The sequence below is a fragment of the Pan paniscus genome, chromosome 4, assembly GCF_029289425.2.
Source record: "Pan paniscus chromosome 4, NHGRI_mPanPan1-v2.0_pri, whole genome shotgun sequence".
Classification (NCBI taxonomy): Eukaryota; Metazoa; Chordata; class Mammalia; order Primates; family Hominidae; genus Pan; species Pan paniscus.
In genome coordinates this window covers 5281235-5298828 of record NC_073253.2, presented here as the reverse complement: position 1 = coordinate 5298828, position 17594 = coordinate 5281235, and the positions used below count along the sequence as shown (strand labels likewise).

The window sequence follows — 17594 nt, the reverse complement described above, 5'->3', positions numbered from 1 at the left end:
AGGCATATACCCTGGTTAGTAATTCTTCTCAGCTCTTCTCCATAACTGAAACTGAAACACACTACCCTCCTTCACTAGAGTTTTCATCTAAAAACTACAACAAAATCACCTGGTTATGCTTGAGCCAGGACTGACTAAAACATTAAAATTTGGGCAGTTCTTTATTACAGTGGGAAGTCCCATGGACCGAGCTCAATTGTCCTATGAAGCGGAACTTTCGTCCTAAAAATCAGAAGTAGCTGGTGTTGGACTCAACATGATCCCAAACTCACCTAATAGCTGCCTCTGAGAATGCAATTTTCAGTCAGGAGCACAAGAGAAGTGCTCATTAAAAGTGCTCATGAAACTGCATTAAAAGTTCCATGTTTGGCCAAAACCCCAGAAAAAAAAATCAGTCGGTATTTTCAAGGTCCCACCTGGCTTGGTTCATCATCCACAATGAAACGATTGAAAAAAATGCATGTGCCTGACCCAGGTTCTTACTCATAATGTTTCTGTCTGAGATGTGAAGTTGCTGTCACCTGCTTGTAGACAGAATATTTAAAAATGAGAGTTCATGGTTTTAGTTGAGACTGTGTAACAGCCCCAAGAAAAAAAACAAGGGAAAAAAACTGGATGTGGAAAACCTAAGTTTTCTGTAGAGTTTGACAAAAATCACCACGTCTATCAACATGTGGCTTCCAGCTTCAAGAAGTTTGTCTCTTTATGTTGAGAACAAGGACAGAGTAGAAAAGCAGAATAAATATTGGATCTAAGGTCTAAACAGATCTGCAAAGGGGATCAGCCCTTAACGGTCAGCTATAGTATCTGCCATCTTTTTCTTAGATGCTTTCCTTATAATTGCTTAGATACAAAATGTTATTGTATATGAATCCAGGTATACAAATGGGACAAGGAAATCCAAAGTGTAACATTATAAAACAGTCACAAAAGCTTATTATATTCCAAAAGATATCTTGTCATAATAAAAGAGCAAACAAACAAACAAAAAACACCAACTTCAATTTAAATCATAGAAGAGAATAAGTGGGCAAATGCTTTTTCAGGCACATCTGAGAAATTTTGTTTCAAATATCCTGTATCACGACAAAGGACAAAACTCAGTTAAGGATAGGTTAAGATGTACCAACACATGAATCTGGACTCCCTGAAAGACAGGAAATAGGAAAGAGAAAACTCACTGCAGGGTGGAAAGTCCACTTTTGCAGACAGGCATGGGTGAGTGTCCTCCGACCAAAGAATAGAGCTGTCAGAATGAGTTCAGATGAAGCCTGCATCCCAATGCTCTAGACTAGAATTCTTACCTCTGTCGTGGCTACATAAGACTTGATTGTGTAGATAGGGGGAGCTGAGCCTGCGACTGAGGATTAACTGTCATTATTTGTTGGGAGAAAACTTGTCCCTGACTTGGTTGCTTTGAATCAGTCTGAGGTACCCACTGTCCACTCTCCTACTGGGGAAGGTCAGCACCAGCTTCATTCTCCTGACTACTGTGCCCTCTGCGTGCTTCCAAGCCCACCAGTTTCCGCCAGGCTCTGCTTATGTCCTGTGAGCCTTGGCTCTGACCCTTATTGCAGTTCACGTCTTGCCCACGTGGCCTGGTTGCTTGGTCTTTGGCTGGTGCTCAGCTCTCCTTCAAGAGCTTGGCTTGGACCCCCGGTCTAGGGATTCTTTCTGGTTCAAAGCCAATGGCAGGAATTCCTGCCATGTTTGTTTCTGATCTAAATCCCAGCCGAAGGTAGAAAACAGGGGTCCAGGTCGAGGATGTTGTGTTGAGATCCCACACAGCTATTGACTAATAGCAAGCAGCACTAGTATCATTGACGGTACTAAAAAAGGTACTCTGCTCTCATCACCTCATTGCATCCTCTCTCATATCTTGGCAAGAGAATGATTGCTACTGCTGTTTTGTAGATGAGGAAACCAAGGCTCAGAGGTAGAGGAGCACTGTCTCAAACCTGGTGTCCTCAAGTGTCGGTTTTTGTGAAGAACAAATGAGATGAATTGAAATGAAATGAACGGATTATATGAGATGAGCAATTACTTATCAGTTTCCATCAAGGTAATTAGCCTCAATAGGCTTTTCCTATGAAATCTACTTTGGTTTGCAGGACTCTTCTGAATAACCTGAATATAGAGATTACTTGGTTCTGCGGTGCAGGATTCTGTTCATGTCCCTTGGGTTTCACAACTGCTTAGAGATTTTTGAATAACCTGATCTCTTTGAGCAGCTATACAGAAATTTTTTCATGTGATTATTAAGCAGAATAAAATGACAGAAAGAGAGACAGAGCAAAGGACAGAAACATGTATATTTACCAACATACATGTGCAGATATATATGTATATACGCATAAATACATATTTGTATATATGTGTGTGCATACACACACCCCCCCACCCACACACACATCTTTGATCCTTGTTCCTTGGCTTGGTGTGGTTAGATGGATGGATGAAAAATTAATGCATGGATAATTTTATACGTAATCCTCCACTCATACCTATAATCATACCATGAACCTCTGAAAGTTCATTTAAATTTTAACAATACCATTGCTGTCATGTGAGCGGTTTTCTTTATTCTATCAGGGACACAGGATACTGCAATGATTATGGAGCATTTATTTCTCTAAATTCTAAATCCAGTCATAAAATTAAACTCTGAATAGAGGATCACTGAGTTATGTTGCGAAAATTGTAGCAAAGCTATTAAAAGATAAGAAAAATGTTCTAATGCAGAACTCAGGTCACTCATGGTTCTCACTGGTATACAGCCAGACACACATGAGCCCAGAGAGCAGGACCAGATGCCCATGCAGTGACATGGAAAGCTGCCATTTGAAAATAAATATTTTAGCAGGTTTGGAAAGAGATATCAAGCATATTTTAAATTCCTAGGTAATCCTCATCAACTATTTGAACTATCTAAAGAAGACATACATATGGCCAACAGTCATATGAAAAAATGCTTAACGTCACTGACCATTAGAGAAATGCAAATCAAAACCACAATGAGAACCATTTCACACCAGTCAGAATGGCTAGTGTTAAAAGTAAAAAAATAACAGATGCTGGTGACGTTGTGGAGAAAACAAAATGCGTATACACTGTTGGTGGGAATGTAAATTAGTTCAACCATTGTGGAAGACAGTGTGGCGATTCCTTAAAGACCTAGAGACAGAAATACCATTTGATCCAGAAATCCCATTACCGGGTATATACCCAAAGGAATCCAAATTGTTCTATTATCAAGATACATGCATGCGTATGTTCACTGCAGTACTGTTCACAATAGAAAAGACATAGAATCAACTTAAATGTCCATCAATGATAGATTGGATAAAGAAAGTGGTACATATACACGGAATACTATGGAATACATGGAATACTGTGAGGCCATAAAAGGGATGAGATCATGTCCTTTGCCAGAACTTGGATGGAGCTAGAGGCCATTATCCTTAGCAAACTAACGCAAGGACAGAAAAGCAAATACCGGATGTTCTTATTTATAAGTGGGAGCTAAATGATGAGAACACATGAACATATAGAGGAGAACAACACACACTGGAGCCTATCAGAGGGTGGAAAGTGGGAGGAGGGAGAGGATCAGGAAAAATAACTAATGGGTATTAGGCTTAATACCTGGGTCATGTAATAATCTATAGAATAAGCCCCCATGACACAGGTTTACCTATGTCACAAAACTGCACATGTACCCTGTACTTAAAAGTTAATAAATAAATAAATGAAATAACAATTAAATATTTATCTTTTTATGTTTTTAAAATTATATATATTTATGGTGTACCTCATGTTGTTCTGATATAATTATCTTGATATATATAGATATATATTTTGATATATATATCTTGATATATACACATCAAGATAAGTATACCCTCCCTCCCTGCTTCCCTTCCCTTCCGTCCTTTCCTTCCCTCCTTCCCTTTCCTTCCATCCTTCCCCTCCCTTCCCTCCTTCCCTTCCCCTCCCTTCCTTCCTTCCTCCCTCCTCCCTCCCTCCCTGCCTTCTTTCTTCCTCCCTCCCTCCCTTCCTTCCTTCCTCCCTCCTCCCTCCCTCCCTCCCTGCCTTCTTTCTTCCTCCCTCCCTCCCTCCCTCCCTCTCTCTCTCTCTTTCTTTCTTTCTTTTTGTGGTAAGAGTATCTAAAATCTACTTTCTTGGCAAATTGCAAGTATGCAATACAATGTTTCTTTTAAAATTAATAAATAGACCCACAGATACCTGTTTATGTCTATATCTATGTCATCTATTTATATCCATCAAACATATATATGCATGTGAATAAGGTAGTTGTTACTCCAAATGTACAGAAGGATTGCAAATCCAAGCTGGGCTGATGAATTCAGAGCCATTGCCTTTAGCATAAATGCTATTTCTGGACCCTTCCTGGCATGATCCCAAGTAGTGGTAAGGGATGTCAGTTGTCCTTTACAACCACCACAGAGGAGAGAGGCAGAAGGCATCCTGCTGTTTTGCTGTCTTGTATTACAAGAATCCCAGGGTGATAGACAAATTTAGAATGCATTTATAAACTGAAGTTCATTGTAGAAAACCAGTTGGTCCTCACTGAACTTTCCCAGAGGGCATATTTCCATTGAAGCATGGGAATTTAGATTACATTCTTTTTCAGACTGGTCACTTTTCTCAAGGGTGTTTGAAGTTCAAGTTCAGAACGCTGAGTTATTCAATTTTCCATTCACAAGGTAGAATTCTATAATTCCTCAGACATCCATTGTTGAAGCGTCTGTTTGCCAGCTCAGAGAAGCTCTGAGTAAGAATCCCATGAAGACAATCCAGAGATTGGTCAGTTACTGGGTTTAAAGTACTCAGAACTTTTAAGCAAGGTGAGAAAATGAATTTCATATTTTCATGGTAAAAAACCAAGCCCATCTATGCAATCATTAATATCAAGTGCATGACCCTTACTCTCTGACACAAGTTCTATAATCTAGATAGCTGAGGTTTAAACCAAGAGAGAAAAGTTGCCTTTCTAGTCAGAAGCTGGGTCCAAGAAGCCCACCATTCTGTTGCCAACAAGAATTTCCTGGGATTTCTGTGAAATAACCTTTTTACTTGGCCTGACATTGACCTCTGAGGTTCATTTATGCTTTTTATTTTTTACTCAAACCAGTTTTACTTTTTTTGCCCTTCTTACTGGCAAAAATCTTGGAGTCATGAGCTCTGTAATCTGATTTTCTACTCTGAAGTAGCTTCTTTTTATTTATTCTCAGCTTGCCTTGCTCATGCTGAAAGTTGCTTTGTTTTAAAATTATGATCTCTCTATTTCTGTCCTCTTATTTGGTTTTCTCTTTTTATCATACTTTATCTATTTTCAAAAATAATTTGAGCAACAAGGGCCCAGGTTTTAGTATAGACACCAAATTCATGCCTCTTTTGTTCACGAGAGAGAGCTTTCCTTACCTCATCTTCATTATAATACAGTTCAGAGAAAAGTTCATATATTCTTGTTTTGAGACTATTAGCATACTTACCACTTTGATTTTTCTGCCAAAATAGGCCTGATTATGTGCTATCACAATTCTTTACAGTGTACATTGAAATGAAACATAAAACACATTATTGTGATCGTAACTTAACAAAAAATTTAGCCGAAGCTCATACAACTATAAAAATTAGTGTTTTGGTTCTCACAAATAAGATTTATCACATGCATTTCTTCAATAATTCAACAGGCAGCTTTGCTTGCCTTCTAGGGTTCAGACCTATGGCTTGTAGAAGCATCAGCACCCTGGAGCCTTGCTGAGCACCGGCCACTGCTGTCCACCTCCTCCCCATGTGACCTAGCTTCCCCCTCACTAAGAAATAGGAACAATAAGAAAATAATGCCCCAAACTCCCTCCTCTTAGCTCTTCATCTGCCAGCACCTGTCTCCACTTTCTTCCCCTTTATACCTCTTCCCTGGATGCCCCGTCCGTGCTCCCACCAAAGCAAGCTTCTCCAGCGATGTGTGCCGCCCTTCTGTTTTCCCCTGACTCCAGGGCACGGCCCCCAGAGCTTTCTCCACTTTCTCCCATATTGCCAAGTTTCTCCTCTTCACTGGATTATCACCATCTATACAAAAGCATGCTGTCATTTCTCCCAATTTTGATGACCCTTCTCCTAACCCCATTTCTTCTGCCTGCAATCACCTATTTCTTTGCTCCCATTTTCAATAAAGCTGTCAAGAGTTATCTATACTCACTAACTCCATTTCCTCTCCCTCTCTTGTCTTTTAACCTCACTCCACCAGTTTCTGTCCCCTATACTCCACAAACACATTGTGGAAGATCTTTGTGTCGCTAAACCCAATGGGACCAGTTACATTCCACCCAGCCGACCCCTTCCTCTCTCGATTCATGTCTTCTCTTAGATTCCACAATACCACACTCCTGTGGTTTTTCTCATAACAAATTTTCCTTTCTTTCCCCTCTGATTTTTTACTTTTTATGGCTCAGAGCTCAGTCTTCCTCTCCTCTCTGTCCACACACATTCCTCTTGTGACCTTATGCAGTCTCACGGCTTCAAATACCATTCACACACTGATGCTCAAGTTCATAGTCCACACTGCAGCCTCCTGACATTTCCTCCTTTGTCCAACTGTCTTTTCGACATCTCCACTGGTGCTTTACCCACATTGGATTCTCCACACATTCAACACTGAGCCCATTCCCAGCCTTCCCTTCTCAGCTGATAGCTGCCCTCTGCTCTACCAATGTTTTGCCTCCCCCAAAGCTGGGGTTATTCTCATCTGTTATCACTCTTGAACATTCCATATCCTTTGAGTGAGGGAACTGTTTTGGCTTTATTTTAAACTTGTCCAGCAATCTTATTATTTCTTACCATCTCCAGGACTACCACTGTATTCTGAGGGACCACAATCTCATGTCTCTGTTTCCCAGTGGCCTTGGATTTGGTGTTTACTTTCCTGACCCTGACCCTACCCCACATCCTCTGGAGTCTGTCCTAGATATAGAAGCCAGAGTGGCTCATTGTAAATGTCTCTTCCTGGTATCCCTTACTGCTGAAAACCTTCCTTCTTCTTCTAAAATGGCTTGCTAGACTCCACATAATCTAGCCCCACATTATTTTCCTCACTACCAAATTTCTCCCAGTTCTCTCTACTCCAGATGTTTCAGCCACCAGGTCTTCCATTCCAATAGGCTTCCTCCAGCCTCGGGGCCTTTGTCCAGATGCTCTTTCTGCTGAGAAAGTCCTTGCCCTAGATACAGATGTGACTAATTCTCTCACCACCTTTAAGTGTTTTCAAAATGTCCTTCTTAATAAAGCCTACCCTGGTGATATGGTTTGGCCAAAATCCCCCACCCAAATCCCATTCTGAATTGTGGTTCCCATAATCCCCACGTGTCATGGGAGGGACCCTGTGGAAAGTAATTTAATCATGGGGGTGGTTTCCCCCATGCTGTTCTCATGACAGTGAGTGAGTTCTTACAAGATCTGATGGTTTTATAAGGGACATTCCCCTTGCTTCACTCATACTTCTTCTTGCTGGTGCCATGTGAAGAAGGATGTGTTTGCTTCCCCTTCTGCCATGATTGTAAGTTTCCTGAGGCCTCCCCAGCCATGGCAAACTGTGAGTCAATTAAACCTCTTTCCTTTATAAATTACCCAGTCTCAGGTATGTCTTTATTAGCAGTGTGAGAACCAGCTAATACACATAGTCAGTATATTTTAAAAATCATGACCAGCTGCCTTTGATACTGTTTCTTTTCCTTGCCTTATTTTGTTTTTCTATTTATCATTTAGTATATTTATTATTTGTGTTCTCACACTAGAATGTAAGCTCTAAGAGGACAGAGGTTTCTTTTTTTTTGTTGTTCACTGATGGTTCCAGGGTGCCCAGAGGAGAACCTAGCACATATTAGGTACATGTTAGTTGAAAAATTACCATAATATACTTAATTCTCCAAGCTATACTTTATGAAGTACTGCTGCTGACCCCACAGAGGCACAGAAGGTGCATTGACTTACCTGCCCAAAGGCACATGGCACACAGCTTGGAAGCTACCCAGCTGGAATTTGAACCTAGGTAGTCAGACATCCGGAGGCCTGCTCTTAAGCACTTTGGCAAAATACCCATGCTTCTCCAAGAACTGAGCATCCAGGGTGTCTTATTCCTTTCTGTGTTGCTACAAAGAAATATCTGAGGCTGGGTGATTTATAAAGAAAAGAGGTTTATTTTGCTCATGGTTCTGTAGGCTGTGCCTCTGCTCAGCTTCTGGTGGGGGCTCCTGTGCTGCATCAAACCTAGTGAGAAGGTCAAAGAAGAATCAGGCACTTGAAAGGGACCAAACCTGAGAGTGTCCTGGATTCATAACAACCCACTCTCAAGGGAACTCATCCATTCCTTTAAGAACCAATACATCTCGTGAGATGGAAAACTCACTACCATTTTAACAGCACCAAGTCATTCACAAGGGATCTTTTCCCATGACTCAAACATCTTCCGCTAATACCTTCCTCCTAATACCATCACGCTGGGGATTAAATTTCAACATGAGCTTAGGTAGGGACAAAAAAAAAAACATAGCACAGGGGAACATGACAGATAAACCTGCCCTCATTGATGGAGCAGTCCAGTGAGAGAAGTAGATATTAAACTCATAATCAAGCCCTATACTCAACTCACCTCAAGTCCTCTCTCAGGTGTAAACACTCTGTCTTCCAACTGGCCTACCCACCCCAGGAATATCTCCATATGGGTTTCATCCATCGCTTTGAAGCGAGTCAGTTCTGGTAGCAGCAGGTCACTGCAGGTCTTAAAAAGAAAAATCATAGCAACAACATCTGTAAAAAAATCATAATTAAAAAAACTCGAAAGTGAACTATGGTGCATTACTTTTCTGTTGCTATCATAACAAATTGCAAAAAATTCAGTGCCTTGAAACAACACAAATTTATTACCATACAGGTCTTTAAGTCTGATATGAGTCTTACTATGCAAAAATAAAAATGTCAGCGATCTTTTCTGGAGGATCTAGGACAGGATCAGCCTCTTTGCGTTTTTCAGCTTCTAGCAGTGGTCCAGACTGCTTGGCTCACAGCCCCTTCCTCTATCGTCTTACTCAGCTGTGTAGCATTTCCCTGGCCCTACTTCCATCGACCATCTTTTTCTCTGATCCTATTTGAGAAAAGTTCTGCACTTTTAATGATCCAAATGATTAGATTAAGGCTCATCTGAATATTCCAGGATGATCTTCCCATCTCAAAGTCCTTAACTTTAGTCATATCTGCAAAGTCTTTCTTGTCATATAAGGTAATGTAATCACAAGTTCTGGAAATTAGAATGTGCACATTATTAGGGACCATTATTCTGCCTATGTTGTAGGCAGAATATATAGCCAATATATATAATAGCTATATATTAAAAAGTTGGTTTCTGCCAAAAAACTGACCTTGTCCCTAAGGCTTCAGAGCGAAGGATTTTCTGCATAGTGAACAGTTTAGCTGATGAATTGAGATTGGAAAGTTGATCAGATGTGAAGGTTCGTGAATGAAAGCTTCAATCTGACTCTTTTAGGCTGACAACCTCCTACCTGCTCAGAGAAACACTGAACCCACAGGTTTGTTTTGATTCAAATGTTACAAACACTAAGAAACAGAGAAGCAGACATGGAAGCTGTTTGCAGACTTTTGTTTTTTCTATTTTTTAGTGTTTTTGTTTTCACTTTTGTTTTCCCCGTTTATTGAAGCCATTGTTTAATTTCTACCCATTCCCTATCTTTTTAGCTTTCTCTCAAAACCGAGAGGGAAAAAGAAAACCTATACTACACATACCCCCTTCAAAGGTCCAAGAATTCTAAAAGATTTTTTTCCAAACCAACAGTGTACTGTAAGACCAACTTTTACAGGCTTTGGATAGTGATAGGAATAGAGAAGAGTTTCTTAGGGGTTCAAAGGAATGAAACTAAAAGCTAACATGGGGATCCCTTGGAAAATGGGTAATTTTTTTGATTTTTGAAGAAATACTTGGAGTGAAAATTGGAAAAAGAAGGCGGCAGCGGGTAAAGGTATGATACAGACAACAGGGGTGAGGATGGAGACCAGGGTGAAAGCTCTTGATTCTGAAAAGCTCAGTTTTCATAGATTTATGACATAATCCATCAAGATTCAGTTTTAGTTTCTGAGCAGAGTTTAATAAAAGTGAATGCGGTTACATTTACATTGGCTTATATTTTTATTTTGTTCTTCGTATTTTGCCTTTCCAAATCTAATGTTTTATATAAAAGAATTTTCCCACTTTTTACTGTGATTAATTCTATATTTCGTTTTCTGAGCTAGAAATTCGTTTCAGAGATCAAATTGAGTTAGGATGCATCACCTCATACTGCCTTGTCATTCAATGCGCATCTATTAGCTAACTGCATTTTGTTGGTCTTAGCTAGGGTGTAAATTATTTTATTTTATTTTTTTTAATTTTTTTTTTAGACGGAGTCTCGCTTTGTCGCCCAGGCTGGAGTGCAGTGGCACGATCTCGGCTCACTGCAAGCTCTGCCTCCCGGGTTCAAGCCATTCTCCTGCCTCAGCCTCCTGAGTAGCTGGGACTACAGGCACCCGCCACCACCCCGGCTAATTTTTTGTATTTTTAGTAGAGATGGGGTTTCACCATGTCACCCAGGATGGTCTCGATCTCCTGACCTCGTGATCCACCCACCTCGGCCTCCGAAAGTGCTGGGATTACAGGCGTGAGCCACCGCGCCCGGCTGGCTAGGGCATAAATTATATGGGAAGAGTGAGGTTAAAAAAAAATGCTGATTGTGGCCAAATTGTAATCTTTTTTTTTTTTTTGAGACGGAATCTTGCTCTGTCTTCCAGGCTGGAGTGCAGTGGTGCAATCTTGGCTCACTGCAACCTCTGCCTCCCGGGCTCAAGTGATTCTCCTGCCTCAGCCTCCCAAGTAGCTGGGACTCCAGGCACATGCTGCCATGCCCGGCTAATTTTTTTGTATTTTCAGTAGAGACAAGGTTTCACCATGTTAGCCAGGATGGTCTCGATTTCCTGACCTCGTGATCTACCTGCCTTGGCCTCCCAAAGTGCTGGGATTACAGGCATGAGCCACTTCGTCTGGCCTGTAATCATTTTTTATAAGGTGACGAGAAATTAGGACTTCACCCCGAGGGAGAGGTAGCAAAGGTTTATTAAGCAGGAGCCTGACATAAAGTGAGTTGCATTTTTGGAAGATAATTCTGTGGGAAGAGAGCAGGATTGGGTGGCAGGTCATTCAACGGGTGAAGGCAAAGTGACTGCCTCACAGGACATGTGACAGCCCCGTGGTAGTGGAAGAGAGGGAAGTGAGCTAAATATTTTTGAAGGTAGACTCAAAAGGATTTTATGATCTGGAAAGGAAGTCATAATAAAGAATCACAATGTATTTTTTTTCTGTTATAGATCCCTTTAAAATTAAACTTAGCATCTACTCATAGATATAATTAAGTAGCCAAAATATTATTGTTCTTGATTCACTAGAACTAATTGCATAACTTGACAAATAAGGAAATATGAGGGTTTTATTTTTTATTCTTTTACTTGTATGAATTTATTGACATTCGATCAGAATGATAAAAATAGGAGAAGCTGAAAATTCCCATAAACTCTTGGGGCTACAAGACAGCACTGTTCACTCCAATCCTTGCTGTTGTACAAAGAGAGCAGACACTGTTCCAGTATCTCACTCCATCACCAGCACCAGCCCAACCTCCACACCTGCCATCCCTCCAGTGGTGCAGGTGGAGGGCTGGGTGATGCTGCGTAAGCAAAGAGAAACTAGGTTCTTTTATGAACTCTTATTCTTTACAATCTATAGATACAGAATCTTGTTAATTTTACTCCTAGTGGCTTGTGATTATATAAGATGACTTCACAATCTACATTTTACTTTTTTAGTAAATATCAAGTGTGTTTTATATTTATAATAAAGCTGGAATTAAGAAACTTGAGCTATAATTATTTTCAGATTAACTGATTAAATAGCCGGGCAATCTGTATGCATCAGCTAAAAACTACCATGATAAATTTATTAAAGTAGTTAACTTAAAAAATGTAAAAAAAGTATTTCATATATTATGTTAAAATATAATAGAGCATGTATTAAATAATTTTATACGTGTAAAAATTTAACCTTTTGAAATCCATATGGCAACATATGGGGAAAGCTCTAAAGACAGTCAAAACTTGAATCATTCAAAACATCTCTTAGGCATTTATAAAAGGATCTGTTCTCCCAGATGTGATGAACCAAGCTTCCCTGGTGGCATTACCAAAGAGAGCAAACAATTCAAAAAATTCTAAACATCTAACGTCAGAGGAAAGAAAGATAAAGAAGTTCATGAATTTATGTATAATATGTATATAACACCTCTTTCCATGAAATGTTTGACACTGCTTATAACAAATATCCATCAAGATAGGAAAATATGTTTACAAGAACAAGATTTTTACCAAAAAAGGGTATACATCATGCATCGACCATAAAAGTTAGCATTATTTCTGTGAATGAGTTGTGAACAGGTATTTATTTATTTATTTACTTACTGAGACAGCGTCTCCTTGTGTCACCCAGGCTGGAGTGCAGTGGTGCAATCTCAGCTCACTGCAACCTCCACCTTCCAGGCTCAAGCAATCCTCCCACATCAGCCCCTAGTAGCTGGGACCACAGGCGTGCACCACCACACCAGGCTAATTTTTATATTGTTTGTAGAGATAGCGTTTTGTCATGTTGCTCACGGTGGTCTCAAACTCTGAGTTCAAGCCGTCCACCCACCTTGGCCTCCAGAGTGCTGGGATTACAAGTGTGAGCCACTGTGCCCAGCCTGGAGACAGTGTGAACATACCATAAGGATCGGGTTCCTAATGGCCAATGAGCAGAGAATGAAAATAAGTCTGAGTTGTGGCTCAAGGCTGCTCCAAGTTGGTCACAATTGGAGTCTTCCTGTCCTGTAAGGGGCAGCAATTCTTTTTGATAAGGAAAAGGCACATTCTGTTGGTGAGCTTGCCTTTCTGTTTTGGGGCCTCAGCACAGTATTCTGTTGCTCTGGGGGCTTACAGAATGTTTGGTGTATAATAAGGCATTTCATGTGACATCACGTCACACCCAGGGACCCACTTTATAAAAACGGAGACGTGACAGTAGGGACGTGACCACAGCACTAATCTCACCACACATCACACCATCAGAAGCGTCCAGTCCAGAATAATGGGACAGCCTACGAAGATACATCTGCTGGGCCAGCTCAGAGGTGATGTCCTGTGAGGATGAGGGGTCATTTTTTAAAATTCAGTGTAGGTGCTAAGTCAATGACCATTTCATGCGCTACATTTCCAACAGATAAAATCATTAGGTTTCAGCAGAAGTGGCCTCGTCAGTCATCATATCCACTTGTGAATGTGTGATTTTCATCTAGACAGTTGAGATTTCTGTGGATTTTAGAAGTCCTGATTTCCAAAGAATACACTCAGAATTCCACTGAATGCAAAACTCCAGTCACCACGTGGGCAGTTCAGACTGCTTGTGCCAAAGGAAGGGAACCCTCTTACAGAATGACTGATTCCCAATATGGCATTTCTTGTGACACCACATCAGACTAAATGGCCCACTTGATAGAAAGGGAGGTGCCGCAGTGCACATGGCATGCCAGACCACCTAGAAGAGGTCCTACTGCTGCAGCAAGGTAGCTGCCCCTGCCTTCAGTAGGGTGTGCGGTCACCTCTCCATGGAGCTGGGGAGAAATAAGCTTGACACAAGGTATCCACGTGGGTATTTCTTAGGACTTTCTTCTCCAGTTTTAGCAGTGAATGGAACCATTCCCTGATAAGAGCATGATAAACACAGACTCAGACCTCCAGGGATAGGAGCTGGTTCATGGCCCAGGCAAACCAGAAGAGATGCTATCCAAGTGTGATGACAGCCTTGTATGGAAAGAAGGGAAAGATATGAGCATCATTTGCAGATTTGAGGTTGGCTCTAGTGACAGAGACTGTAGTTCATTCCAGGAAATTTCCTCTGCTAAGTTTTCCCAGGAGGACATGCTAGCAGCCTCCTGGGTGAGCTGCTCCCAGGTCTCACATGTAGTGACCCTATCAGAAAGGCCACAACAGTGGGCCTTCAAGGGTGTTGGGCTCCACCTCCCAGATCCCCTTCCAGAACAGAAGGACTCCATTTCCCTGGCTGCCGAAAACATTTTGGGCTGGTAGATCCTCAGGAATTGCCTTGGCTGAGAGTCACCTTGCCCAAGGTCCTGCTGCCTTCTGGGCAGCCCTGACAATGACTGGTTAATGCAGTAGCATATAGGCTCTGTCTCCTCACACCACCTCTGGACTGCTCTTAGGGGGCATCTTAGATATGAGGTCTGCTCCCTGTAGGGTTAGCAGAGATCTCACTGGGGCTGCACCTCAACCCGGTTTCTTCCTCTGCCCAATTCTCCTCTCTTCCCCTCCATTCATACGTATTGGTCCTGTGATCACTCCCTAAAAAACTTCCAGGATGTTCATCTGTATTTCAGAGGCTGCTTCCCAGTGAATCCAACCTATACATTAGGATTTTAAAAAACATCTGATACAAATGAAAATGTGAAATCTTTATTTTTTTTAATCAAATGAATCTATGGCTATGACATAACCTTTTCAAAATGTATAAAGGAATATGTTTTCTAAAACATAATTATAAAATTCATCTCTCTTTCAGAGAGAAAAAAAAGAACTGAGCCTAGCCAGGCAGATTAGAATCTAGGGGATGGAAAGAAAATAAGTCAAACTCTCCATCTCCTCCCCACACGCCCACACACAATTTGCAAAGGGATTAGCTATTTAAATGTTAAATCCAGAAAAAGAACAAAAAGTAGTTTATTTATTAGAACTTGGGGTTGCAAAAGGCCAAGTTAAGTATGCAACAAAAACCTAAACCAGAAACTATAGAATAAAAGATTTAGAGTCGTGTCTACAGAAATTTGAAATCATTATATGATGATATTATCCAAAATCAAATAAAAAACAATAAATGTGACTCATAAATGTTAATATCATTAATACACAAAGATGTCCCGCAAATAATTAAGAAAGATAGAATCTGAAAAAATAATTAAGAATGAGAATAAACAATTCGGAATCTAAAAAATAACCAATACAAATACCATCAACCCTGAAATTGACTAATCTCAGTGATGATCAATGGGGTATACATTTCAAATATAAATGTGAAATTATTGCCACCTGTCAAGTTGGAAAAGTTTAAAACAATGAAAATGTTTATGATTTCCCAGTTTATGGTTAAACACCTGTATTAGTCCATTTTTACACTGCTATAAAGAACTTCCCAAGACTGGGTAATTTATAAAGGAAAGAGGTTTAATTGACTCACAGATCTGCATGGCTGGGGAGGCCTCAGGAAAGCTACAATCATGGTGGAAGGGGAAGCAGGCACACCTTACATGGTGGCAGGTGTGTGTGAGAGAGATCATGTCAGAACACAGGAAAAGCTACCATTTATAAAACCATCAGATCTTGTGAGAACTCATACACTATCGCAAGAACAGCATGGGGGAAAATGCCCCCATTATACAATCACCTCCCACAAGGTCCCTCCCTTGACATGTGGGAATTATAGGAATTACAATTCAGGATGAGAAATGGCTGGGAACCCAGAGCCAAACACAACTGGAACGTATAAACACAACTGGAATATGAAGGTGTAGATTTTTGAGAGGGGTAGTAGAAACAAAAGCAGTAGAAAGAAAACATTTTTCAGCCTTGTGTCTCAAGTATGTTTGACATGGCCTTATTTTTAATGCTGAAGCCTAAAAACAAATGAACTATGCAATAAAAAAGAACTGGAGATGTAAATCAGTCCATCTCTATGGCTACAGAGTCATTTGAAATAATTTTGTGGCAAAATATTCAATTGCCTGAAAAAAATTTTCCATTATTTAAAATTTGTTTTTAAAATAGCATGATATCATTTTGAAGAATCAGATAACTTACCAAATATTAAAAGTAATCATTGAATAGTATCATTATGGGGCCATTGTTATTTTTTCCCTTATGCTTTTCTGCATTTATCAAATGTTTAATATTAAATGTAATGATTAGTTACAACAATAATCCCTAGGTATAATAGTTATAGACATAATTAAAAGCAAATGTAGTAAGTAAAAAGAAGGTTAAGGCAATGTCACTCATTTCTGCAAATTTATTTATTTATATTTTTTATTTTACTTTAAATTCTGGGACACAAGTGCAGAACATGCAAATTTATTACATAAGTATACATGTGCAATGGTTTGCTGCACCTATTGACCTGTCTTCTAAGTTTCCTTCCCTCACTCCTCACCCCCCAAACAGGACCTGGTATATGTTGCCCCCTCTCAGTGTCCATGTGTTCTCATTGTTAAACTCCCACTTATGAGCGAGAACATGCAGTGTTTGGTTTTCTGTTCCTGTGTTAGTTTGCTGAGGATGATGTCTTCCAGCTTCATCCATGTCCCTGCAAAGGACATAATCTCATTCCTTTTTATGGCTGCATAGTACTCCATGCTGTGTATGTACCACATTTGCTTTATCCAGTCTATCATTAATGGGCATTTGGGTTGGATCTATGACTTTGCTATTGTAAATAGTGCTGCAATAAACATACATGAGCAGGTGTCTTTATAGTAGAATGATTTATATTCCTTTGGGTATATACCCAGTAATGGGATTGCTGGGTCAAATGGTATTTCTGGTTCTAGATTCTTGAGGAATCACCATACCATCTTCCACAATGGTTGAGCTAATTTATTTTACAACAACAGTGTGAAACCGTTCCTATTTCTCCATAGCCTTGCCAGCATCTATTTTTCATGTTGTTTTAATAATAGCGATTCTGACTGGTATGAGATGGTATCTCATTGTGGTTTTTATTTGCATTTCTCTGATGATTAGTGATGTTGTGCTTTTTACATATGTTTGTTGACTGTGTAAATGTCTTCTTTTGAGAAGCGTCTGTTGATATTCTTTGCCCACTTTTTGATGGGATTGTTTGTATTCTTGTAAATTTGTTTAAATGCCTTGTAATTCTGGATATTAGACGTTTGTCAGATGGGTAAATTGCAAATATTTTCTCCCATTCTGCAGGTTGCCTGTTCACTCTGATGCTAGTTTCTTTTGCTGTGGAGAAGCTTTTCAGTTTAATTACGTCCCATTTGTCAATTTTGGCTTTTGTTGCAATTGCTTTTGTCATTTTTCATCACGAAATGTTTCCCCATGCCTATGTCCTGAATGGTATTGCCTAAGTTTTCTTCTAGGGTTTTTATGGTTTGGGGTTTTAAATTTAAGTCTTTAATCCATCTTGAGTTATTTTTTGTGTAAGGTATAAGGAAGGGGTCCACTTTCCGTTTTCTGCATATGGCTAGCCCGTTTCCCCAGCACCACTTACTGGATAGGAGACCCTTCCCCCATTGATTGTTTTTGTCAGGTTTGTCGAAGATTCGATTGTTGGAGAGGTGTGGTGTTATTTCCGAGGTCTCTGTTCTGTTCAATTGGTCTATATGCCTGTTTTGGTACCAGTACCATGCTGATATGGT

General features: G+C 40.1%; 1 long non-coding RNA gene across 1 annotated transcript in view; it reads right to left on the bottom strand.

The window, feature by feature from the left end:
• Nucleotides 1–13051, bottom strand: part of LOC130541504 (uncharacterized) — a 35781-nt gene extending 22730 nt beyond the window's left edge. Inside the window, exons 1-2 of the long non-coding RNA XR_008955558.1 lie at nt 12873–13051; nt 8672–8800 (exon numbers count right to left, since the gene is read on the bottom strand). This is a non-coding gene — a long non-coding RNA (uncharacterized LOC130541504). The remainder of the gene's footprint in view (nt 1–8671; nt 8801–12872) is intronic.
• Between the last annotated feature and the right edge of the window lie 4543 nt (nt 13052–17594).